General features: G+C 44.1%; 1 protein-coding gene and 1 non-coding gene across 4 annotated transcripts in view; both read left to right on the plus strand.

Moving 5' to 3' along the window:
* Positions 1-26,956, plus strand: part of CCSER1 (coiled-coil serine rich protein 1) — an 857,015-nt gene that overhangs the window by 639,501 nt on the left and 190,558 nt on the right. The gene's annotated exons all lie outside the window — the stretch shown is intronic.
* Positions 21,865-21,985, plus strand: LOC146343720 (U5 spliceosomal RNA). Its single transcript, XR_014792801.1, has one exon. It is a non-coding gene; the product is annotated as a U5 spliceosomal RNA (small nuclear RNA).

Raw genomic sequence — 26,956 nt, forward strand, 5'->3', positions numbered from 1 at the left:
GAAATCTTCTGCACAGCACTAGTATAGTGTTGGTAATAAAATCAGCACGCCCTATCTGTAAGGGCTTTATAGTTATGGAGTGCATGTACTTGGGCACAATGCCAGGGCATAGGCAGACAAGACTTGTCAGATCTACTTTTTTAGCAGAACTGAAAAATTCAGTAACCAGTCAGGTGGAAAAAAAACCTAGAACTAAAGAACAGTGTATCCCTGAGTACATCCTGAGCCTAGGAATTTGGGGGTTTTTTGGTCTCAGAGCTTAATTCAGTTCATATTCCTTTCACACAGAAGTCCAAGCTTTTGGTTACCCCAAACTTTCTTCATTTCAACAGCCTAATTTTGGTGGGAAAAGTCATTTTGTGGTTTCTCCTGTTGTTAAACACTTGGGAGTAGGGAAACCTTTGCAATCTACTGCAGATCACCCAGAGATTTCCAGTAGATCCTTGTCTTCCACACACCTCTGCTGTGCCCCAGTCATCCATCCATCCATCCATCCATCCATCCATCTATCATCTATCTATCTCATGGGAAAGTGTGGGATCTGTTTCATACATACCACAGTATTTCAGGTGGGAGAATTCTTCTTATGAATGAAAATGGAGGACAAATGCTTACCACATAATCACTAACATTTGGTAGATAAAATTGCATCAGAGGATAGGGGTATCCTGAGGACTGGTAGCTGGTTATCCTTGCTCTAGATTACATTTTTACAATTAATACTATTTAAAGCACTGGGTGTTATACAAGAGTGACATGATTCCTTCCCAGAGGGCTTCCAGTCTACATTACTGATTAATTGTTGCTATTTTATCTTAGAAGTTTTCTGGGTGTTCTAGAAGAGAAGGCAAAGGGTTTCTTACCTTAATTGAAATGTCTTTAAATTGTTGGCCTCTTTGCTTTGCAAATAGATGAAAGCTGTTTCAAAGTCAGCCATCAATGCCTGCCAATGTGATAAGGGAAACATTAGCTCACAATATGTTTGAAGCATTGACCAAAAAATAAATAAATCCTTAGCTAGCATTTGTAGTTCTGGTAGGAAGGAAAAAATGACAAATCCTTCTGGTCCAGTGCTTAATGTCAAAGCTTGGAAATAGCTAAAGCTGAAGTTATTGTTATGAGATGATTGATGGATTGCTGAGATTATGCACACAGCAAATAAGACAATATATCATTTCAGATGTTTGTTCCAATTTAAATAGTAGTGGTTCTCAGGTTAAAAATCATATAATAGCTTCCTCCTGAATCTATCCTTTCTATGTGAAAAGTGCCGATACTGGAGAAAAGAGGAGCTTAGCCTGGAGGGAGGGGTTGTTCAGTCGTTCAGTCGTGTCCGACTCATCGTGACCCCATGGACCATAGCACGCCAGGCCTTCCTGTCCTGCGCTCTCTCCCGGAGCGTGCTCAAGTTCATATTCATTGCATCGGTGATGCTATCTAGCCATCTCATCCTCTGCCGCCCCCTCTGCCGTCCCCTCTGCCTTCAGTCTTTCCCAGCATCAGGGTCTTTTCCAGAGAGTTCCAGAGGGAGGGGGGATGTAGGTAATTCTGGAATTCAATCCATTCCATTAGGTCTTGACCTCCTTGCCTTGTTTGAGTTCCCTCTCCTTTTTTTCCTCCTGTCATTCCATATTGCAGCATTCAGTTGCAGGCAACTGCATGAAATCTTCTTTTACAGCCCTATAAACTGGAGTTCATTAGGGACCATGTATGTACTAGCCACAGAGTGTTTATCTCATCCCCTTCTCCAAGCTGAATAAAATGCCATCCTGCCATTGCTGGTAAAATGCTATTAACACTGAGCACCATTGTACCAGAAACAGGTTCCTTAAAAATACACAGTTCCAATAATCTAACATTAACACCAGGTCAAGAAACTTCTGAACACTTTTGTAGCTCACTAAAACTCTACCACCATTACCCAACTGTTCATTCTGAAGTAAAGAGGGTGGTTCACTCAATGTATTGTTAAAATGTGTGTTACATATTAGATTAGGTTAGATTAGATTAGAGCGGATATAGTGCTGTGGCTAAAAGGTTACCCTACGAATCTGAAAATCTTTGGTTTGAATCTCATCCCTGCAATCAGCTCAGTACGTGGCCTTACTCATAACACTAGTCTCTCAGCCTCAGCTTCTCCCCTTCTACAATATGGGGGCTGTAATATTGTCAGGGTTGTTTACAGGGTTGTTGTAAGCATTACAAGGTAATTTTTGTAAATCACTTTGAACTAGGGATGGCGGAGAATTTCTCCCTGAAACTTCGGGGGGCCGAGCGCCAACGTGTTCGGCCCCCCGAACAAGTTTCGGGGAGAAATCCTCCGCACCCCCCCCGGGACGGGACTTACCTTTTGCGAATGTCCCTCCCAGTGGCTGGTCCGGCCGGCGGTTCGGCGGGTTTTCGAGCGAGGCGGGAGCAGCAGCCGGTCTTTCGACCGGCTGCCACCGCCGCCATTGTAATGAAAGAAAAAAAAAAAAAACTTCCCCTGATAGGCTACGTGACGATTCACGTAGCCTATCACGGCTAGATCTGCAAAGTCAGCCGTGATAGGCTACGTGAATCGTCACGTAGCCTATCACGGGTGACTTTAAAAAAAAAAAAAAAGCGTACGCGAATGGCGGCCCCCATAGGGAGCCGCCATTCCCGTTCCTTATTTGGTGGCTGTAGTCTACGTAAATGTTTACGTAGACTACGGCGAAAATAAGGGCAACGCCGCCCCTGAAATAAAAAAGTGGGGAAAAAAACACACCCGTGATAGGCTACGTAACGATTAACGTAGCCTATTACAGCTAGATTTCCAAAGTCAGCCGTGATAGGCTACGTAAATTGTTACGTAGCCTATCACGGGTGACTTTGAAAAAAAAAACGTGTACGCGAATGGCGGCACCCATGGGCGCGGCCATTTGCGTTCCTTATTTGGTCCCAGTAGTCTACGTAAAGATTTACGTAGACTACAGCGAAAATAAGGGCAACGTTGCCCTTATTTTCGCCGTAGTCTACATAAATCTTTACGTAAACTACCGGGACCAAATAAGGAACGCAAACGACAGCACCCATTGGCTTTTTTTTTTCTTTTTCAAAGTCACCCGTGATAGGCTATGTAACGATTTACATAGCCTATCACGGCTGACTTTGGAAATCTAGCTGTGATAGGCTACGTTATTCGTTACGTAGCCTATCACGGGTGTGTTTTTTTACTTTATTTTGTAATGGTGGCGGTAGCAGCCGGTCGGAAGACCGGCCGCCGCCCCTGCCCCCGACGAACTGCCACCGAACAACCGCCGGGATCCGCCGCCGAGAGGGACATTCGAGGGAGGTAAGTCCCATCCCGGGGGGGGGGCGGAGAATTTCACCAACAATTTCGGAGGGCCGAATGCGTTGGCATTCGGCCTCCCCGAGATTCGTGGAGAAATTCTCTGCCATCCCTAGTTTGTAGGGATGGGAGAGAAATCCGCCACGGACCCCAATGGAGCCGGTTGCATCTACAACCTGACTTACAGCGATACAGCACAGCAATGGCTGCCGGCTGTATTGACATTCGCCAGCAAAGTGGAGCTGGCAGCCAGCTCTGCAGGATCAAAGCGGAGCAGAGCCGGCCTGGGTGGATTCCAGGGGGGAGGAACAGATCGCCTGCCCCGCCTGCGGACCTCCCCCCCCCCGGACGGGGTAAATGATCTGCCCATCCCTATTGGTTTGTCACAAATGCACATTCAGAAAGGTGATTTTCACTTTTTATGTTGTATATCACCAACCTAGATGAGATGCTGGAGAAGCATGGTTGGATCTCCTGTCTTTTCATTCTTATTTAAAGCAGTTTGTGGGGGTGTGGGGGGGTGTTGTGCATGCAAACTGGATTGTGATTGTAGCCCTTAAAGAGGGGATTAACCCCTTTCCCTGCTTCCATTTTTCTGATCTAAATTATCTGCCCCTGTCCCTCAGCCATGTTTGGCAAAATATACAGGTACCTACTTTTTCCCCACAGCAATGTTATGGAGGAATGCAAACTAGATTGGGAATATGGCACAAGGAAAAGGGTTTCCCTCCCAGTACAATGCTCCTGATCTATTACCCCTCAAAGGCTACTTTTAAAATAAAAAGATATGGATCTACAAAATCTCATTTAGCTGTACTTACTTACTTACAGTATTTGTATAGCACTCCACATCCAAAGACCTTGGAGCTGGGAACAGCAGACAGGATAAAGAATAAAAGCACTATGTTAAAATAATGTAATATTATTTAAAAAGAAGCAGAATTCTGATAAAACGAAGTTTGATAAACCATGGCTGGTCACATGAGAAAGGCTTCCTGAAATAACAATGTTTTCAGGAAGTGCCAAAAGCAACGCAACTTTGGCACTTGCCTGACCTCCAAAGGCAGGGAGTTCCACAGGAGAGGGGCCACCACACTGAAGGTTCTTTTCCTAGTGGACTCCAATTGGGCCATGGATCTATGTGGAACCACCAGGAACATGCCCTCTGATTACCTCAGTGACAGGGCAGGTTGGTAAGGGAGAAGGCGGTCTCTCAGATATCCTAGTCCCAAGTTGTTTGAGGCTTTGTACCTGGCCCAGTAGCATTTTTTCTTCTCCTACATGACACGATTTAGCATTTATGGGACTGTATTCAGGAAGCAGATTTCCTGCAGAGGTTACCTTTGCTGAGTTAGGGCAACACCTGGGAAAAAAATAAGTGTAATAGGTTGATATTCACTTCTTGTCGTTTATTATATTTCTATACCACTCCATAATTGAAGCTCTCTGGGAGGTTCACAGAAATTAAAAGCCATTAAAAATACATTATACAAAGTGCAAAAAACCATAAAACATATAAATAGATTGCACATATGCAGACAACATATGTCTAAAACAATATTTAAAACAATCACCCAAAGACAATCCTGGACCTGATTAAAACTGATTATATGCTGCCAAATGCCTCAGAAAAGAGGGCAGTTTTAGCCTGGTGTGGAAAATATGTCAATGTGGTGCCAGGCGAGCCTCGTCAGGGAAATTATTCCATAATTGGGGGGCCACCACTGAGAAGGCCTTCTCCCTTATTGCCACCCTCTGAGTATCCCTCAAAGGAGACACCCAGAGGTGGGCCTTAATGTATAATCCAGAAATTACTGACTTCATCTATCTTTCATCTAACCATGTCCCTGGGTTTCAACACACTCTAGTGCACATTTGGTAATTTGAAAAACTGCCTTGGCACCACCACAAAATGGCTACCATGGAAGCTGTGGGGTAAATACAAAGGATAAATAACCTGCCTCAAAGGTTGAGCACAAGGCAGAGGTGGGGGGTCTGATCCCCAACACACTAAACAACGTCTCTGAGCCCACAGCTTTCAGCACCAACAGAAACCTATTTCACAGCAATCCCAGCTGCTTGTCAGAAAACGTGTTAATTTTAAAATAAAATGAAATGGGAGGGGCTATGACACCTTGGCAGGTGCCAAAAAAGGCATGGGGGGTGCCCGGGGCATCATGTTGCCCATCCCTGCTCTAGTGTGTCCAAGAAATGGAACTCAGGGTGGACCTATTCAGATAGGAATGTGAAGCGGGGAGTAGAGCTTTGCAGTTAGGGTGGCTCAGTTCTGAGTGGGTTCCCATTGACTTTGATGGGATAAACTAAACTGGGCTGCAATTTGGGACACAGTAGAGGCAGTGGCAAAATCTTTTCCTTATACCGAGGCTATTGGGGACAGAAGGCATCCATTGACTTTCTTCCATATGGCTGCCTTTCTGACTGTCACGTGAAAAAATAATGGACTGTACCTGGAGACAACAGAGCCATCAAAGAACCATTTTGCCACATGACACTCCAGGTTGAGCTTAAGCCCCACTGATTTCAATTTGGCTTAAGAAGCCTGACTAGTATTTTATTTGGGTTGGAGCCATAATAATAAATGGCAAATGATAGATAGATGGATGGACGGACTTGCGCTACGTTGAAATTAATGGGAGCATTAATGACTATAGTGTGACATAACAAGGTTGATTTTGGAGCCCTGAAACACTACAGAAGAGTAAGAGCCACATAAGCAAGTAATTAGATCAGTAGCAACCAGAACATATTTGGCCACATTTTCATGAGAAGAAACTCTCCGTTTACTATAATGTATTTGCAAGTGTTTATGCCAGCAGTGAATTGTGTTTTTCCACAGCATTTACACCCACTACAAACTGGCATCTGTATGTTATTAGTAGATGTTTAGGCATATGTGCCAGTCTGGAACATCAAAAATGCTAATTGCACTCTCCACAGCTACTAGGCTAAATGAAGGGAATTGGAAGAACCTTGTGAACCCATTCTTTTGAGTAATTAGCATGCCTGCTGCCTCATATTGATTCTGTGCTGGGAATTTTCTCTTTAAGTGTACCCTGGCATATTGTGGTGCATTACCTTTGACTAAAGTACATTGACCATATGGGGGAGGGGAAGTGTGTCTCCCAATTCAGTGGAAAGCGGCCTACACGCATACAGTTGCATGCACATAAGATCTATGCACATGCTAAGCTGAATACATGAAGGTCAAGAATAGTGATGGCTGATGGGTGTGCCCACTTGTTGCCCATCCACACACTGAATAATAAGGTATAAAGAGTGCTCAACATGGTGTTGAATCAGATACTATAGCTGCATGTGTACATAAGATCTTTCTAGTAAGGATGTACGAAACGCTTACCTGGCTCCATTCCGGGGCATCCGCAGTTGAGGGGAAGCACTCTGTCCCTCCCTCCGGAATCCTCCCTGGCCAGCTTTGCTCTGCGGTGAATCCGCAGAGCTGCCGGCCGGGTCCATCTGCAGCCGAAGTTCCGCCCGCTGCCGGTCTGCGGATGCAAATGGCGTCTGGTGTAGTGGACGCCATTTGCGTCCCTGCTCTTTGCCGTGATAGGCTACATAAAGATTTACGTAGCCTATCACGAAAAGAGCAGAGACGCAAATGGCGTCCACTACGCCGGACGCCATTTGCGTCCACAGACCAGCAGTGGACGGCTGCAGACTCAGCAGGCGGACCCAGACCCGGCCAGCGGCAGGTAGGGTCCGTCCGGGCGAACTTTGTGGGGTGGTGGATGGGGGTTGGTCTGTTCCACCATGGACTCCGGGGGTCCAGATTCTAAAGAATCCAGCCTCACTGGAGTCCGTGGCGGAATTCTCCGCCATCCTTACTTTCTAGACAGGAAAGTAGTAGTAGTTTTTTTTCTCTCTCTCTCTTATACTTTTCTGCCTCATTATTTATTAAAAGAAATGGTTTTATACCAAAAAAACCCCAATATTAAGTCATATCAGTATTGCTTGGATAGTCAGGTGTCCCAATTTATAGAGGACTGTCCTCTATTTGAAGTTGTCCTGTATTTGGAGAGGTGTCCAGTCCAAGTCTGGTTTAAAGTAAGGATGCTGGGGAAATTCAGGATGGACTAAAATGACTTTGGGTTTCTAAGAATCCGACCTGCAGAATCGCTGTGGACCAGCATACTCAGGCAATGCGGAGTCCATGAACTTTCGGATCTCCCCCCCCCCCACTTTCCTGAAATGTACACAGATTTATTCATAGGAAAATGTTCAGCTGAGACATATGCTATCCTGGAAAATATATACGGGGAAAAGTTGAATGGAATGGGGAACAATAGGCTAAATGTTATGTACTAGCAGAAATTTCGTAAATTGTTGCGAACCCTCTTACGGGATATTTGCATATTTGTCCGCATAGCTGAAAAAAATGCAGATCTGTCTGTGAGCGGACACGGGAACAAACGACTCCACACACGGGACGGATTTCACAGAATCTGGACACCCCCAGTTTAAAATCACACAGCCATAAGGAGTGAGAGCATCAGGCACCTTGGAGGTGCCCTCAACTGTTAGCATGACTTGGACAATAGACTGAGCAGGCACCCAGGTCACCTGGTCTGTCTTCTCCACTGTGGTGAGATGTATAGTATCTCTATTTAAATTATGTTTATTCTTTCTAAATATGCACTTATATGCGTACATTTACATATGAAAAAAGGTGTCCTCTTTTTGGGGTGATGCATTTCTTCTTTTTCAGCAAGGCACAACTGGCCATCCTAAATATTACCAATCTGAGTAAACTGAAAGAAGAATGAAACTGCTAGGTCCCTTCTATCAATTTAAAAGACACTGCAAGTCCATCTTTATTTGATATTCTCTCATTTTGGATTCATCCATTCAGCCTGAGAAACAGGCTGGATACCTTTTGGGCATCACAGCTGTTATTTTGTTACAGAATCTGGCATGTCCCTTTGGAAGTTGTCTGACAGCCTGCATCTCTTTGTGCTTGTGTGTTGCTTCAAAGCTGGAGCTCTGAATTGCTCTTCTTTCTTGCAAACGAAATTTGAATAAAGAATTTTAAGAAATCCTGGAATATTTTAGGTGCACAATTTAGAGAGGGAGCAAACCATATGTGGTTATTCTGTGGGAGCACACTAACTCTGGATTGAATTGAAGGCACTGGTTGTTCCCAAAAGCTATTCATGGCCTGGAACCCATATATCTTAAATACCTCCCTGTATGCCAACCCCCACCCTGCGAGGGCTCCATCAAAACAGGCACTACTTCAATAACCATCCTTGTATTCATTCAACACAAGCAGTAGAAACAGCACCTTCCCATCCCTTTAGACCTCCCATTAGATTCAAGGAATTGTTCCTCTGTACTTTCATTTAGGAAGAGTTATAAAGCTGTCCCTTTTCATCTGGCTTTCTGGGAACTTTCTGTAGATGGATTGGCTCTTTTGTAGACTGCCTGTTTTATACCTCTGAGATGTCACCTTAGGGCCGAATTAGGTGTGACGATAATAATGCAACTGAGAGCGGTGTTATTTTTTGTTTTTGTTTAATAAATAGCAGCCATGGTGTGTGTGGGGGGGATCTGTATTGAGATGGTGATGAGAGGGAAAGGAAATTCAGCCTTTTGTCCCCACTACAGTCCCAATTTGGATCCCCTCCCTGTGGCTGCTAGTTGCACTGGGAGGAAAGTTCCCCTTGGTACCAACGGGAGCTTTCTTTCTGATGCAAAAAGCAGCTGGTGGGGACAAGGTTAAATTCTGTGCCTTGTTGTACCTCCAATCTAGATCAGCCCTCCTCCATATCTCCTACTTACTAAAACATAAATAAAACCATGCAACCAACAGTTGTGTGATTACCATCACATTTAGTCTGTCTTAATTATTTTATATTGTTGTTGATCTTTTTATTTGTTTGCCTCCATTCTAAGCCACTTTGAATGCTTGTTGGAAAGTGATATATAAATGCTTATAACAAATAAATGTCTCCCCACCCCAGTTTTGCTCTTTGGGGGGTAGGGTAGCCTGCTGAAAGTACCAGTACTTACCAATGCACCCTCTCAGACCATTGCATCCTCAAAGAACATCCCACCCATTTCCCTGGACAGCCGTCTCTTATGGCTCTACTTGGTTTAGGCTGCAATCCTGTGTGCAGTTAGGCTGCTTAATTCCCACTGACTTCCTCACTTCAGTAATGAACTGTTCCAACCCGAGCAGCCCTGAGGGAGTTGTACCTGCAATTCCACCATCTGGCTGAAACTTGAAAAAGAAGGCCTTGGAAATATCTTGAAAAACATACCACATCCAATCTGTTCTGTGTATTGAAAGAGTACTTGTGGTACAGGCAAAATGAGGTTGTTAATGACCAATCTGGATAACATTAAAGCTTAACAGCAGAGTTTTATAGCTCTTCTTATGCTTTTAACTACATTTTATTTGTCTCTAGTGAGCCCTTCCTCATGGCCAGCCCTGTTTTGTTTACCCCACACTGGGAGACAAGAAAGCCATGAGGGGAGGACCGAGTCAACTGAGGGGCTGGCAGAACTTGTAAACATTTCCATAAATGCCCATGTTTAATATAGGGGTTGGTTTAAGACAGCCAATATGGCTCCCGCATGAGTTCCAGGGGTATTTTGTTGGCCCAAACCTTCCTAATACTGTAAATGTAGTTGTGGAAAGCCATTCATGTTTTCTGTATGTTGGAGAGCGTAAGAAGATCATACCCTCCTGTCTTAGTTCCAGTTGTGTTTGCTTGTAGAATAGACCCCGTTGTGGCTCAGTGGTAGAGCACCTGCTTTACATGCAGAAGGTCCCAGATTCAATCCCTGGCTTCTCTGGGTAGGGCTAGGAAAGAATTGTGCCTGAAAACCTGGAGAGCTGCCACCACTCAGTATCGACAATAATAGGCTAGATGTATAAGACTCTGTATAAGTTAGCTTCCTATGTAATTGTATTGCAGCCATATTTTCTCGGTATCCACAGGGTTGAATCATGTGCTAGGGTGGATCCATGGATTTCCTCCATCTCATGTCAGGAGATGGCTACAGTTGTGTCCTTCCCCTGGCTTTCAGACAAACAGGCAGAAATTGCTCATCATCATTCATCTAACTTAAGTGCAGGGAATGACACACCTCTGTCCATGCTTATCTGAGTCTGGTAGGCTCTTGCCCATCTTTATCCTGATTAGTGAAAGAGCCTTATATGTGTCCCTAATTTGGAGCATTCCTTTGTCTTTATAGCTTGGATGTGGCCCAGGTTCTTAGTGAGCCCAAATGGTGTTGCTCAGGAATATACTTATGCTCCATTCTGTTTCCTATAGTTTAGTTTGATTTTAAAAAGAAATGTGAAGAGGCAAAAGATTTAAGTTAAGCAATTCCACATAAGTCTCAAGCTCATCCCCCCTGCCCTCAAATCTACAATTGCTAATGCCCACATGACACCCTCCTTCCATGCAAATGGCATACACACCTCCTTCCTAAGACACATTATTTTTAGTCAGTTTTGCAATCTACGCTGCTTCCCCCAAGCCTGTTGGAAAGACTGGCATTTTACTAGTCTTTAATTCAAACTCAGTGACCTTATTGTAACACTATTCTCTCTGATTTTTCCCCCCTTCTCTGCTTCCCCACCCATCTCATTATGCGGTACCTTAGTTGTGTGGCAAGGACTATGATAATTTGCATTGTGTATCAATATCTGGACACATAATTAGGGTTTGTAGTTTCAATATAATCTGGTGCTCTGGGGCATTTGCTTTTCTCTCTGAGCTACTCTTCATCAGCCATTGAGCCTTTGAGGTAAACTGCTTTCTAGTTTCCAGGTAATTTTTTTATGAACACATTTACTTGTAAGTCACAAATCAGTGGCCTATGCTGAGAAAGAAATCTTTGTATAATTACCTAGTTAATTGTGGCCATGTACATGCCTATATTGAGTTCTCCAGTGGCTCATAAGGCATAACAATAGAGATTCACATCTTTGTCGAATTCCCCATTCAGTGGTGTAAAAACATTTGTTTTACTTAGATCAGACATCAATGAGCAATGTAGGGGATCTGCTTCGTGGAATACTCTTTAGTAGGGAAAAGCTCTGGGCAACCACACTGTGGATATCTTTTCAATGCATGAGGCTTACCTTGCTATTATTAGAACTTTCCCTTTCCTCTCTGCTGCTCCGGGCCAGGAAAGAGATTTCTGCACCACCACCACCACCACTGCAAAGCCAGAAGCTTTCACCCCATTTATTTCTGAATCATTGGAAGAATGAAGGAAATGGTCTAAAAGTGTGGAAGACAGCCTGAGAAGATCTCATCCAATGATCATAGAATCATAGAATAGTAGGGTTGGAAGGCCATCGAGTCCTACTCCCTGCTCAAGGCAGAGATCCAAGTCAAAGCATCCCTGACAGATGGGTGTCCATCATCACCTTGAATGCCTCCAGTGTGGGAGAGCCCACTACCTCCCTAGGTAATTGGTTCCATTGTCATATTGCTCCAACGGTCAGGAAGTTTGTTTTTTTTCCGTCATGTTCAGCCAGAATCTGGCTTCTTGTAACTTGAGCCCATTATTCTGTGCCCTGCACTCTGGGATGATCAAGAAGACATCCTGGCCTTCCTCTCTGTGATAACCTTTCAAGTACTTGAAGAGCGCTATCATATCTCCCCTCAGTCTTTTCTTCTCAAGGCTAAACATGGCCAATTGTTTCAGTCTATCCTCATAGGGCTTTGTTTCCAGTCCCCTGATCATCTTCGTTGCCCTCCTTTGAACCTTTTCCAGATTGCCTGCATCCTTCTTAAAGTGTGGTGCCCAGAACTGGACACAGTACTCCAGATGAGGCCTAACCAGTGATGAGTAGAGGGGGACTAGTACTTCCCGGGATTTGGAAGCTATGCTTCTATTAATGCAGCGCAAAATGGTATTTGCTCCCCCCCCCTGCTTTTTTTGCAGCCACATCACACTGTTGGCTCATATTCAGCTTGTGATCTACAATAACTCCAAGATCCTTCCAAAATGTTTGCTCTTTGCATTGCTTTTTGTGGCCTGGCTCCCGAGCAGTGGTGTCTGGTAGCTCCGATAACACTGGGGAAGTGAATCCACTCCAGGTTTCAGTCAGAACCAGTCAGAACTCTAAATCCCTTTATTGATATTGCCTTTTGATAACTCAGGCTGCACTCTCATACCCACTTTCCAGCGAGTAAGCCCCACTGAGCACAGTGGAATGTACTTCCAAGTAGACATGTAAAGGGATTACACTGTAAAGCTGAACCTTTGGGCAAATGTGAATGAACTCAGCAGGATTTAGCTTTGAATGAACTGGAACAGAATTGGGCCATGAATAAAATTGCCTTCTAGATCCTGTAATATTTTTCAGTTCTGTGACATTCACTTTTGAAACATATATTTAACAAATATTAATTATGGGCTGAATGTTGATTTCAGTTAATCTGGTTTCCCCTGACTTAACATTATTTTGCAATTAATTTTAATTTTGTGAAATGATGAATGTAAGTGCTAAAATTTTGATCAAGTACACTATGACATATGTCTCAGGTCACAACAATTACATCTTTGTTGTTGTTTTTCCCAGTGAGCGCTGGATTCAGTTTGCCAGTTTGACTGTCTTGGTTCAGGTCCCAGCAAGACTGCCATTAGATGTGTTAGAGTATAGAGGAGGCAGTCCCATTACAACTCTTCCCTATTCCTGAATAGGGATGGCGGAGAAATCTGCCACGGACTCCAATGAGGCTGGATTCTTTGGAATCCGGCCCCCCAGAGTCTGTGGCGGAACGGACTACCCCCTGCCACCCCCCAAAATCCCCCCCGGGATGGAACCTACCTTATGGTGGCTGGTCCAGGTCACCATCTTCGTTCCACTGCCGGGCTGCGGAACAAAATGGCGTCCCCTACATTGGATGCCATTTGCGTCTGCAGACCAGCCGTGGCCGGATGTCTGGCAGTGGCTGGAGCCGGCCGGCGGCTCCGTGGACTCCCCTTGGAGCAGAGCCAGCCAGGGAGGATTCCAGGGGGAGGACCAGATTGCCTCCCCCCACCTGCAGATGCCCCGGACCAGAACGGGGTAAGTACTTCATATACCCCTATTTCTGAAACACATTTCAGTGTATACCAATTTATTTCATTTTACTGAATGTAGAAGAACAGTTTTTGACTGCAGGTTTCTTAAATTAGAGATTGGTATTTTTTGCTTATGCTGTTCTGTACAGCACCACACATACTGATAGTGCAGTAGAATTGATTAAATTAATAATAGGCCCAATGTCAGACATTAAACACAGTACAGAAACATCTAAGTTTTTAATGGATTTTAAAAACTGTATTGCTCCTATTACAGCCTCAACAACTGCATTACTCCTTACTAGATTTCAGAAGAGTGTTTTAATGAGGGTCTTTTTGATATGACTACTAGAGACAAAGCTGTCTTTTAATCCCTTAGATTTATATTATGAGTTTATTTCTTTTTAGGCATGTCAAGGGGAGGGGAGATTTCTGGGAAATCACTGACAGAAACTGCAAGCTGTACAATTTTAAACTAAGTGATAATTATGCTTTTCAGGGATTTATTTTGAAGTTTGAAGAATTCTTCATTATACTATGATTTCAGAGTTAATTGCAGGACAAGAACAGCCAATTGTTTTGTCCTAGATTATCCTCACTCTGTAGACCACAATTGTGAATAATATCCTATACCTTTCTGCTAGATTCAGATCTTTAGTTTGTTAACATGCCCACTTGGAGGAAAAATCTTAACAAAAGTACATTTTAAGGTTAAAAATATTGTGAAAAAAGTTCAATATCTGATTTGGTAGCATGGTTATCTTTTTGTAGTGTAATGTAAGATCTCACAAACGTTGGTGCATTAATATCTTTCCTCCATTACTATTTGTAGTAGTACACTGGCTGACATTTGTAACAGTAATAGGAAGTTAACTCCATGGGAGTTAATGTAGTAATAATTGATTTGTTCCCTAAATAATAACAGGATGTGTGCGCTTGTAGTGCTGAGTATGGCTTTTGTCTCCTTTTGGAGTTTTCCAAATGAACAGCATGTCTGATAAACACCTCACTGTCCTGCTTCCTTCTATCTGTGTATCCCAAAATACACAGACAACAAAGTTTGGCAACCTCTCATAGCATTCAGCAATGTTAGGATTCATTAGGAAATTTTTCTTATGTTTTCATTTCATTAAACCTACAAAAAGAATTGAAGAATGAAATTCTTATAGGGACTGTGGAATAATACAGGACTCATCTATCAACATCGCTGGCTCCAGGTTTTGGAGGGCTCTTAGGCAAGACACCCTCAATTGGCCTCTTTCTCACTCTCAGGGGTAGGGGGGTGGGACCTCAGGCCTGGGTTATCTCCATTCCTTATAGTGCTGTGCTGAAAATGTCTTCCACATTTTTTCAACCCTTCTCAATCAGAGAAATTCCTTTCGAAAAGAAATTCAGTGGTGAAGAAATTTTCGAGAAATTCTCATGGGTTAGGTTTGGGTTTCATGGGCTTACTCTACTTAGGAGGTGGCCAAGATGTGAGCACAAGTGTCCTGTTTTTCATTGTAAATCATCTCTCTGGTCTCCTATAGCCTCCTCAGTTTCCAATGCTTCAATTAAAGCCCAGCATAAGGCACCATGAGGTAATTCCCCCCATAGTGCTTTTTCAGTTCAGGATGCACAGGCAGCCAGGGAGGCTTGTTGTGATTATGCAAGCTCAAAAACACCACAAACATAAATTATACAATATCCTGAATAAGGCAGAACAATGGAAGCCTCTTTCATGGGGGGAGGAAACTTTCAGGAAATTGAAGGACAGATTTTGGCAGAGCACTAGCTCCACCTCCTCCCTGGACCTAGACACAACACTGACATACACACCCAGCTGCAGGGGATGCAAACTGGGGGCCAGACTGCCAACACCGTTGATGCTGTTGCAGCACAAAACCCCCCAAACTCCTAGGAAAAAAGAAATGAGCTGTGCTACCAGCCCTGCCAGTGGGGAGCCCTGCCTGGGAGAAATGGTTGAGAATTTCTCCTCACCCTGGATAAATTCGGTAAAATTGTCTCCCAGATTTCTCTGCCCACAAGTAAGGTGGAGAGTTTCAAGAGTTTGCACACAGCTCTCGTTCCTTAGATAACCAGACCCTTTTCCCCCAATCACCAATGGGTTTTTTTTTTTCCTGGCATTTGTGCATTTTTCCCCATTCTAACAGCTTGAAGTGCTCTCCTAAGGCTTAGTTACTGGTAATAAGGGCTTTAAGCTAAAATATGGTGGCATTTTTTGGTAATTTTGACCATGTCCCTTTTGCCTTTGGTCCCACCCGCCCTGGAATGTGGCTCCTGAAAGCTTCTCGAAAATGGAATGTGGGCCTTGAGCTGAAAGAGGTTCTGTACCCCCGGTCTACCTTCTCACCAGCATCATCAGCTGTTGCTCCTCTTCCTCATTATTGCTACCACCTGCTCGCTTGCCAGACAACATGCAAGCAGGCAGTGGCATTCGCCTGCTTGCTCCTTCATACCAGCACTGTTGTCTGGGCCGGAGTGACAGGCAGGTGAACAAACAAGTTGCAGAGGCTCTTCTCAGTGACCCCTCCTCACTGCTGGGGCGTGGGCCCTTGGCAGGCACCTGACTACATCAACCCCTGATGCTGGTCCTGTATATCAAGCCCTGTGAAGGCTTGAGGGGAACTTATGCAGGATCCAGAATGTTCAGTCATTGGCCACCAAAATCCGGTTTACTGGAGAAACACTGCAAGGGACAGGATCAAATGCCCCTTATGTATTGAAAGCATGCACAAGAGGTTGTGAGGTTCCACTGACAGCCCTGCTCATTGGCACCGAGGGCCCTTGTTGAAACCATGACAAAAAGGGACATGAAGAGTGGAATGAGTTATTTGCTGCTGAGAACGTATGTTATACCCACTTTCCGCATTTCAGGATCCTACCGTTTTGTACAGCATGATTGAAAGGCAACAGTGGGAATTCACAGGGCTATTATTAACCCACATGTTAAGGCTTGATTTGTCACTTTTATTTGGGGCATGGTAAAGACACAGCACTGTGCCTTTGACCTGCAGTTCTCATGCAGTAAATATTTCTTCTTTTTTGCATTCCATGTAGTAAAATCTCCTCCATTAACCTTCTTGTGCCTTGACCATACGTGATGTGTGTGTGTGTCTATCAGTCTATCTAGTGGTAACTTCCATTGCGGGCTTGGAAGCTGGTTGTCTGTATCCCACCTGCCAAGGTATATGTAAAGAACTGGCTTTCATACTTATCTTACCACTTGGTAAATGATTTTATGAATTTTTATTATTTACTTCTTCATTGTTTAACCCCCTTGCTTTTCTTCCATTAGCAGAACACAAAGCACCTAACAACATAGAAATATGAAATAATAAAGACAATAGAAAAAATAATCAAATACTACAATTGGCCATGTCCTTCATCCCTATGAGTCAAACCCCATTGATACATTCATAGCCCCTGTGTTAAAATTTAATGTGAGAAGAGTCTGTTTCCTGCCTCCCAGCTGAGCAGAGCAGAGTGGAGCAAGCTGCTCCAGCTGGTCCAGGGACTACAGAAGCAGGCAAGCTCCCAGAGAGCGAGCAAACAGGGGGAGCAAACAGGAGTTGGCCAGGGGAGGTCAAGGGGGAGGCCCCTAACATTTTTTTAAATTATTTTTATTTTTTATTTTAACTAACTTTTTTTCCATTTATTTGTCTTGTAACACACACTTTCACACCAGTGGGACTCTGCTTTTAACCTCTACTGAGTAGAGGAGCAGGCACAGGCTAGTCTAGAACAATCACAAAGCTAGACACAAAAAGGGAAAAGAGGCTATGGAAGGACAAGACTCTCCAGTGGTGGTGACCTGCAAGGTGTGTGCAATGTTTGTTTTCTTGCCTGAGAACAACATGGCCTACACCTGCAACAAGTGCAAGTTGATGCACTTTCCACGCTGCTGGAGGAAAAAGTAAGTGGACTGGAGCGGCGACTGTCGACCCTCTGGGGAATAAGAGAACACGAAGAGTTCTTGGACAGAATGGGGGAACTACAGCAGCAAAGGGCAGACCAGAAGCTTGAAGAGCAACAGCAAGATGAGGCAGTGGGAAATGCTGAGGTGAAGAAAAATGGAATACAGGATACTCCTTGGAAAAGGGTGACAGTTAGGAGAAGAAGAACTAGACGCCACTCTGCACCAGTGGAAGCAGTGGAGCTGTGGAACCAATTCCAGGTACTTGCGGATGAGACTGGAGGACAGCCTGCAGAGGAAGAATCACAGGGGAACCTGCATGAGAGTGAGCAAGAGGCTAAAGGTCAGTCAAATAGAGGCGATGAAACCCAGGCCTACAAGAAGAAGAAGAGAAGAGTGGTAGTAGTGGGAGACTCCTTGCTGCGTGGGATCGAGACCCAAGTATGTCGCGAAGACCCATGGAATCGCCAGGTATGTTGTCTCCCGGGAGGACAGATTAGAGACGTGACTGAAAGGTTGCCTGCACTCATAAAGCCCACTGACAGGTATCCCTTTCTTCTCATCCATGTGGGAACAAATGATACCGCCAAGCAGAGCTACGAAGAGATCACGTCAGACTTTGAAGCTTTGGGAAGGAAACTCAAGAACTTTGGGGCCCAGATAGTTTTCTCATCTATCCTTCCAGTAGTTAGAAGAGGGATAGAAAGGGAACGAAAAATACTCCGGGTGAATGACTGGCTACGAAGGTGGTGCCGACGAGAGAGATTTGGATTCTGGGACCACGGGCTATACTTCCTGGAAGATGGGCTGTTGGCTAGGGATGGGTTGCACCTCACAAAGGCTGGGAAGAATGTGTTTGGCCACAGCATGAAGAACTTCATCAGGAGGGCTTTAAACTGAATCCTACGGGGAAGGGAGATGTAATGTTGGGGGTAACGATGGACATAGGCACATGCACTGCAATGGAGAGAACAGCTCTGATAGCGCCCAATAATAGTCTTCAGACACATGTAGGAAGAAATCCAGACTATGAAGCACATGGTCTTCGATGTCTATATACTAATGCCCAGTGTATGGGAAACTTAATACAAGAGGGAAATTATGACCTGATAGGTATAACTGAGACTTGGTGGGATGACTCTCATGACTAGAATACAGCAATTGAAGGATATAACTTGTTCAAAAAGAACAGGAGGAACAGAAAGGGAGGTGGGGTTGCACTGTATGTGAAAAATACATATCTCTGCACAGAAATACAGGAGGAGGAGCTTGGTAGCCCCATCGAAAGCATCTGTGTTGAAATAAATGGAGCAAAGAATAAAAGGAACCTGGTGGTCGGAGTCTACTACCGGCCACCCAATCAAGAAGAAGACAAGGATGAAACATTTGAAAAGCAAATAGCCAATGTTTTAAGGAAGCATGATGTAGTAGTAATGGGGGACTTCAATTTCCCCGATATTTGTTGGGAGACAAATTCTGCAAAACATGGCCCCTCCAGGAAATTCCTGACTTGTGTGGCGGATAACTTCCTCCTACAGAAAGTAGAGGAAGGAACTAGAGGATCGGCTATCCTTGACTTGATCCTAACCAACAGAGATGACTTAGTGGATAAAGTAGCAGTTGCAGGAACTCTGGGGGAAAACGACCATGTTGTACTTGAGTTCTTGGTTCTAAGGGAAGCAAAAGCCGAGTGTAGTCAAACGCGTACCCTGGATTTTAGGAAAGCTGATTTTCATAAACTCAGAACAATGATCAGTAAGGTCCCATGGCAAGCGATGCTAGCGAGAAAAGGAGTCCAAGATGGGTGGGAGCTTTTAAAAAAGGAAATTCTCAAGGCACAATCACAAGCAATTCCAACAAGAAGAAAAGGTGGAAGACAACAGAAGAAGCCAATGTGGCTTCACAAAAAGCTTAGGGATGACCTGAAAACAAAAAAGGACACATATAGGAAGTGGAAAGAAGGCAAAGTAACAAAGGAAGAGTACAGGCAGATAGCACAGAATTGCAGGGATGGCGTCAGGAAGGCTAAAGCTGAGAATGAGCTGAGGTTAGCAAGGGATGTTAAAAACAACAAAAAGGCTTTCTTCAGCTACGTGCATAGTAAAAGGCAGAGGAAAGAAATGGTTGTTCAGCTATTAAATAAGGATGGCAAAATGATAACAGATGACAAAGAAAAGGCAGAGGTGCTCAATTCCTACTTTGGCTCAGTCTTCTCCCAAAAGAGGGTCTATGACCCCCCTGGCAAAGGCCAAGTACAGGCTGAAGGGGCAGGATTGCAGCTTGAGATCGACAGGCATATGGTCAAGGAACACCTCATTACGTTGAATGAGTTCAAATCTCCAGGGCCAGATGAACTGCATCGTAGAGTCATAAAGGAACTGGCAGAAGAACTCTCAGAACCGCTGTCTATTCTCTTTGAGAAATCATGGAGGACGGGGGAAGTGCCAGATGACTGGAGGAGAGCTAACGTTGTCCCTATCTTCAAAAAGGGTAAAAAGGAGGAACCTGGGAACTACAGACCAGTCAGTCTGACATCAATCCCTGGGAAAATTCTGGAGCAGATCATAAAGCAATCCATCTGGAAGCACCTTGACAACAATGCCGTGATTACTCGAAGCCAACATGGATTTGTCAAAAACAAGTCCTGCCAGACAAATCTGATCTCATTTTTTGATCAAGTCACCTCCCTTGTAGACCGTGGGAATGCTGTAGACATCATATACCTCGACTTCAGCAAAGCTTTCGACAAAGTGCCCCATGATCTCCTGATGAGCAAACTAGCTCAAAGTGGGCTAGATGAAACAATGATCCGGTGGATCCACAGTTGGCTACAGAATCGGACTCAAAGAGTGCTTATCAATGGGACCTTCTCAAACTGGGGAGAGGTAACGAGCGGGGTACCGCAGGGCTCAGTCCTGGGCCCAGTGCTCTTCAACATTTTTAGTAATGACTTGGAGGAGGAGGTGCAGGGAATGCTGATCAAATTTGCAGATGACACAAAATTGGGCGGGATAGCTAATACTTTGGAAGACAGAAACAAAATTCAAAGTGATCTTGATAGACTGGAGCACTGGGCAGAAAACAACAGAATGACATTTACTAGGGATAAATGCCAAGTTCTGCACCTAGGAAGAAGAAACCAAATGCACAGTTACAAGATGGGGGATACGTGGCTCAACCACACTACAAGCAAGAAGGATCTTGGAATTGTTGTCGATCACAAGCTGAATATGAGCCAACAATGTGATGTGGCTGCAAAAAAGGCCAGTGCTATTTTGGGCTGCATTCATAGAAGCATCGCTTCCAAATCCCGGGAAGTACTAGTTCCCCTCTACTCAGCACTGGTTAGGCCTCATCTGGAGTACTGTGTCCAGTTCTGGGCACCACACTTTAAGAAGGATGCAGACAAACTGGAGAGGGTTCAGAGGAGGGCAACAAAGATGATCAGGGGACTGGAAACAAAGCCCTATGAAGAGAGACTCAAAGAACTGGGCATGTTTAGCCTTGAGAAGAGAAGACTGAGGGGAGATATGATAGCACTCTTCAAGTACTTGAAAGGTTGTCACAGAGAAGAAGGCCAGGATCTCTTCTTGATCATCCCAGAGTGCAGGACACGGAATAATGGGCTCAAGTTACAGGAAGCCAGATTCCGGCTGAACATCAGGAAAAACTTCCTGACTGTAAGAGCAATACGACAGTGTAACCAATTGTGGGGAGGTGGTGGGCTCTCCCACACTGGAGGCCTTCAAGACGAGGCTGGACAACCATTTGTCAGGGATGCTCTGACTTGGATTCCTGCATTGAGCAGGGGGTTGGACTCGATGGCCTTGCAGGCCTCTTCCAACCCTACTACTATTCTATGATTCTAAGTCTGCCAGTTGAAATAAATTTGGTTATATCTTTCAGTATTTGGAAAGTTTCTTCACAGTCCTGGAGGACTACAGCTATTATTATTTTATTTTATGTTTAGTTGTGATAATGTGCAAGCTATTAATTGAGAAAAGTTCCCTTTCTCAACTTCATAAGTGGTATAAGTGGATCTGTCAAATTTTATACAAGAATAAGACATTAACTAGATGTAATAGATTCTGCAGCTATTACATGTTCAGAGGAATAATGTGAGAGTTTTTGAAACAGTGGCAATTCAGTCTCCTTTCCATGTAGACAGCTGTGAGAAGGTGAGATATTAGGGGCGATGCTGGAAATTAGAGATTCAAGCTGTGAACCTCAAATGCTGTTGTTGGAATGTTTCATTAATTTGAGCAAGTTCTCAAATCAATACAATTCCTTAAAACTGAGCTGCTGACACCTTTGAGGGGTGTGTGTGTGTGTGTGTGTGTGTGAAGAACTTGTACAATGAATGAATGAAAAATGTTGTTAATGAAATTTGTTTATCACAAGAGTGGAACCTTCAGATCACAGGCTCTGGTATGGCTTGGTTTCTAGGCCTTTTTTTCTGCCTCACTCAATGAAACTCCTCAGGGCAACATTTGTTTTCCAAATGTGTTGTGATTCCTATTCCCTGTAGCTCCTTACCACGGTGCTCTAGTAACAGTATAACAAGAAACTCTGGTTTCTCTTCAGATCGTATAAATCTTTTGCCTTTTACTAAAGGTTTCTGTGGACTGATGATGTGGTTGCTTCCAGTGCCAGCTCCAGGTTTTTGGGAGCCTTTTGCAAGACACCCTCAATGGTTCCCCTCCCTCAGTGAGTCCGCCCTCTCACCACCATTGTCACTAGCTGCTATTGCTCCTCATCCTGTCTGTCATCATTGCTACCACTTGCTTGCTTGACAGGCAGAGAGCCAGTGAGCAAGTAGGCAGGGGCATCTGTTGCTGTCATCACCACTGTTGTCTGGGTCAGAGCGAGAGGCAGGTGAACAAGCAGGAGGAGGTTAAGAGGAAGAGTAACTCCAGGGGGCTCTTGTCAGTAGGGATAGCCATCATGGAGAAATCTGACCCTTTGGGGGCTTCCCAGATTTCCCCAAAGCCCCCGCCTCAGCTTGCATAGTTAGCTGAGGTGCGGGATTTTCCCCGAAATCTGGGAACTTTCTTTTTTTATTGCCATTGCAGGCCCAATTTGCACAAAACTAAGCATATTGCAGGCACAATTTGAGCAATGGAGCAAATTACAGCCTCAGTTTGCATAGTGCCCATTTAAGGAAAAAAACAAACACCAAAAATCAAAATACAGATCAAGTGGAGCCAGTTGCAGGTAAGCGAGCGGGATTCCTGGGGGCTGAGCTGCTGAAAGGTCAGCAACTTCAATCTCCTGGGCAGATTCCTCTGACATCCTTACTTGTCAGTGGTTTCCTGCTGGGGTGTGGGCCCTCAGCAGATGCCCGACACTGCCTACCCTTGACACCAGCCCTGGTTACTTCCCCAATTAACCTTCCCCACCCATCTTGCAGCAACACTGATTCACTGACCCTTCCCTTTGCATCTCTCAAGTTCAAATCCAACTGCAATTGTGTGGGAAGCAACCAGAGGAAGGTGGGAGATTCTTTTTGTGCCTGGTATTGAGAGATCTTCTCTTCTGTGACTTCCATCTTTCAGAAGCCAGGAAAAAAATGAACAAAACAAGCCTTGGAATAGCTTGTTTTGATCTCACTTTTCCCTTTCAAGAAAATCTGAAATAAATGGATCAGTGCTAAGAGTTTGGCAACACTGAACTGTACATTGATTTGGGGGAGTGTTGCTGGCCATCAAACATGGAGTAGACGTCTGTTATTAGAGGGTATGTTCAAATTCCCTCAAGAAATAGTACCCAATTCTGAATTTGAAATTGTGCAATTTCCCAGTACTCAAGTTAATATGACCTACATCACAAACTGGGCTAAATGTGGCTCTCCCTGCCCCAACACTCAGCTTTTAAGCAAGGTCAGAATATAATACTTTTTGCCCTCTGTGTTCTGCTTGTGTCGAACTATAATATGGATATATTGGCTAAATTGTTAGACACCTTTAGATATGAAGGATCCTGACTCAATGCAGGGTAGCATATAATGTGTCCTTCAGATCTCTTTTAGGCTTATAGCTCTGCCAGTCTGCTGTCCTCAGATCTTGAAATGCAATGAAAGAAATATTTAACTAAATATTGATATTCCTCATCATTTGTCATATGAATTGGCTCTTGATTTATATATATATATATATATGTAATCTCCTCACACACACCCCAGCTGAGTTAAGGGTGGGGGCAGAATGCAGTTTGAAAGAACATGTATGAATCTAGGGTAGAACTTTGTAGGGTGGCCCAATGTCCTATTTTACTGAGGACAGCCCTCTATTTGAAGGCATCCTTTATTACAAGGGTTGTCCGGTCCAAGTTCAATTTAAAGGTAAAGAATCCTAAGAACTGTTGCCCATCAACAGTTAGCACCTGGACAGCAGACTGAACAGGCAAGCACACTTGTTGACTGGCCAAAGGCTTCCACAGTAAGGTGAGATGTAGTGGTTTATTTTTTTTTTTCCTAAATGTGCATCTGTACATATAAATGAGCATATGAAAACAACTGTTCTCTTTTCTCCCTTTTTGGGGGTGATGCTTGTCCTCTTTTTTGGCGATTCATATGTGGCCACCTTAGGAACTTAGGTTTGGAGAGTGGATCAAGACAAAACCTGACAGTCTTTAGATCAGCCTCCCCAACCTGGTGCCCTCCAGATGTTTTATACTGCAGTTGTCTAACTGCATTACTGTTGCAGTAATGTCAGTGGCATTACTGACAATGGTAGGTTTGGAGGGTGGATCAAGGAGGGTGGATAAAGGTTTGGACAGAACCTGACAGTACTTGGATCAGCCTACCCTGACCTGCTGCCCTCCAGATATTTTAGACTGCAGTTTTCAGCATTACTGGCAATGGTATGTTTGAAGGGTGGATCATGGAGGATGGATCAAGCTTTGGAGGGTGGATCAAGGGTGGATCAAACTTGGAAGGTTTGGAGGGTGGATCAAGACAGAACCTGACAGGACTTAGATCAGCCTCCCCAAACCTGATGCCCTCCAGATATTTTAGACTGCAGGTGTCAGCATTACTGAAAGTTGGCTGTGCTGGCTGGGGCTGCTGGACATTAAAGGTAAAAGGTAAAGGTGTCCCCAGCCAGTCGTGTCCGACTCTAGGGTGCGGTGCTCATCCCCGTTTCTAAGCCGAAGAGCCAGCGCTGTCCGAAGATGCTTCCGTGGTCATGTGGCCGGCATGACTAAACACCAAGGTGCACGGAAATCTGTTACCTTTCCCGCCGAGGCGGTACCTATTTGTCTACTTGCAATTTCTTGCTTTCAAACTGCTAGGTTGGCAGGAGCTGGGACTGAAGATGGGAGCTCACTCCGTCACGCGGCACTCGGGTCTCGAACTGCTGTCCTGCCGACCTTCCAGTCTGCAGTTCAGCGTCTTAACCACTAAGCCACCGCGGCCCCAAGACATTAACCCCCCCCCCAAAACTAGAGGGCACCAAGCTAGAAAACATTGCCTTCTATAAATATTTGTAGGACTGGGGTTGATGGTGATGTCCTGTTGAGTCAGCTCTGAGATTTACTGAGTTTCGGACCCCAGTATTAGTTACCTGTCAGAGTGTGGTGGAGGGAGCAATTCTATGGGGATAGGCAGCTGCCTCCGAACTCAGAGATGACAGCCTATCCAGTTCAGGGTAGGGATGGACAAAAGTCACTTACCTGTCCTCGAAGCTTGTTCGCGGTGGGGGGGAGGCGCTTCGCTGCTCCCCCCGCGAAGTTCAGGCCGGGGGGGGGAGGCTTCCCGCCTCGCCCAGCCGAAATTCAGGCCGGGGAGGAGGCGCCTCGCCTCGCCCGTCCGCGAACTAAACAAAAAAACTAAACAGTTTTTAAAAAAAAACAAAACGCCCCCGTGATAGGCTATGTGATGATTAACGTAGCCTATCACGGCTAGATCTGCAAAGTCAGCCGTGATAGGCTACGTTAATCGTCACGTAGCCTATCACAGGTGACTTTAAAAAAAAAAAAGCGCGTACGCTAATGGCGGCCCCCATAGGGAGCCGCCATTCCCATTCCTTATTTGGTCGCCGTAGTCTACGTAAAGAGGGGTTGTTTTAATCATATCTTAATTTTATTTTGCAATGGATTTTATATATTTGTCTTTTAAAAGTGTTACATGGCTAGAACTATATGGAATAAGATTAGTTTTAAATGTAAAAAACATGAATACATTCTATTTAAAATAAACTTTTGGGGAAGATGGGAAGATCTGTTACTACATATGTAGTATTCACAGGGTCAGTAACAGGACTTTTGGGCTCAGTACAAAAGTTACTTAGCTGCTCGGCCCCTTAAAAGTATATTCAAGTATTCTGCCCCATAAAGATCTAAATTAAACTCATTCAAGATGCTAACCCTGAGGCCCTAAGAATTACTGGATGCACACTGTATGTCTCTTTGGACCTGTCGCTCATAGGGACTTGTCATTTGTGCAAGTTGCTAAGTATCAAAACATCATTCACACTGTGACTTAGCTAACAGCTTTGTTGACAGAGTGCTAGGCAGAGATTTTGATACATACCCCTATCCCAAGTAAGTTTGGTTATCTATTTCCTATAAATATATGGCCATTGTGTCATTGAGTCTGACCTAATTAAATGCTAATTTATTCTAACATGAGGACATATCAATAGTTCAGTTGATTATCCAGGCATAATAGTATTTTAGAGTGAAAATACATGGGTTTGCTGCGCATACCCTAATAAATGGCATCCATGCTATTTCATATTAATCCTATCTATCATTATTGGCTTCTCAACATAACAGTGTTTCACTGAAATCCAGTAGTGTCTCTGGATAACTGATTATGCTTATTAAGAACACATCAGTCACTTTTCCCCCAAATTGGTGAATCATATTTTGAGCTATCAATAATAATTTATAAGCACCGTAAATTGGAGCCTGTAAGCTTCCTGCTGCTCTTTATCTTATTTTATTATTTTCAGTTCAGCATAACTGAAAATACAAGTTCACTTCCAGAACAAATGTATAATGCGCAACAGCTCAACATGCACCTGTGTTTTAATGTTAATTTCTTTTGTTCTCAACATTAGGTGATTAGCTTATGTCAAGATGAGAAGTATAATTATCATTTTAAAAGATTGTCTCACTCTAGCTGGTTTACTTAAATCAATTACAGTGCCAGGAAAGATCTTAATTCAGTTTTCCCCAAAGAAGCTTGATTTGGTGTCTGTTTTAGGAAAGATCCAAAATACTATGAGGTGCTTGGGGCCATCCCCAAATCCCAATAATAATTAGAGTTGCCTCTAGGCTGTTCTCATTTATGCTACGAGTGTAAAGGTCTGCAACAGAGTCTATGTCTCCTCTGCAAGGCATGAGAGGTACAAATTACTCGATTTCTTTATTGCATTATGGGCCATCAGCACAAAAGCCGTCACATAAATCAAAAGTATAAGCCAGGCAAGCAAAATGAAATGAGGAAGGTATCTAACACCTGCACAGCTCCTGGGTCTTGGGGAACAGCAACATCTCCTGCTATGATGATGGAGAAAAATTGACTGAGGCGACCACCTCCACACCTAACAAGAACTTCTTGGTAAAGAAAGGAATGCTGCTTTGTTTCTTAAAGGTGGATGTTTGGAGTTGTCCTTTGACCATTCTGAATGGCTTGTGGTGATCAATGCAGT

Source organism: Heloderma suspectum, chromosome 5 (genome assembly GCF_057233095.1).
Source record: "Heloderma suspectum isolate Gila_16-S chromosome 5, 16-S_ref, whole genome shotgun sequence".
NCBI lineage: Eukaryota > Metazoa > Chordata > Lepidosauria > Squamata > Helodermatidae > Heloderma > Heloderma suspectum.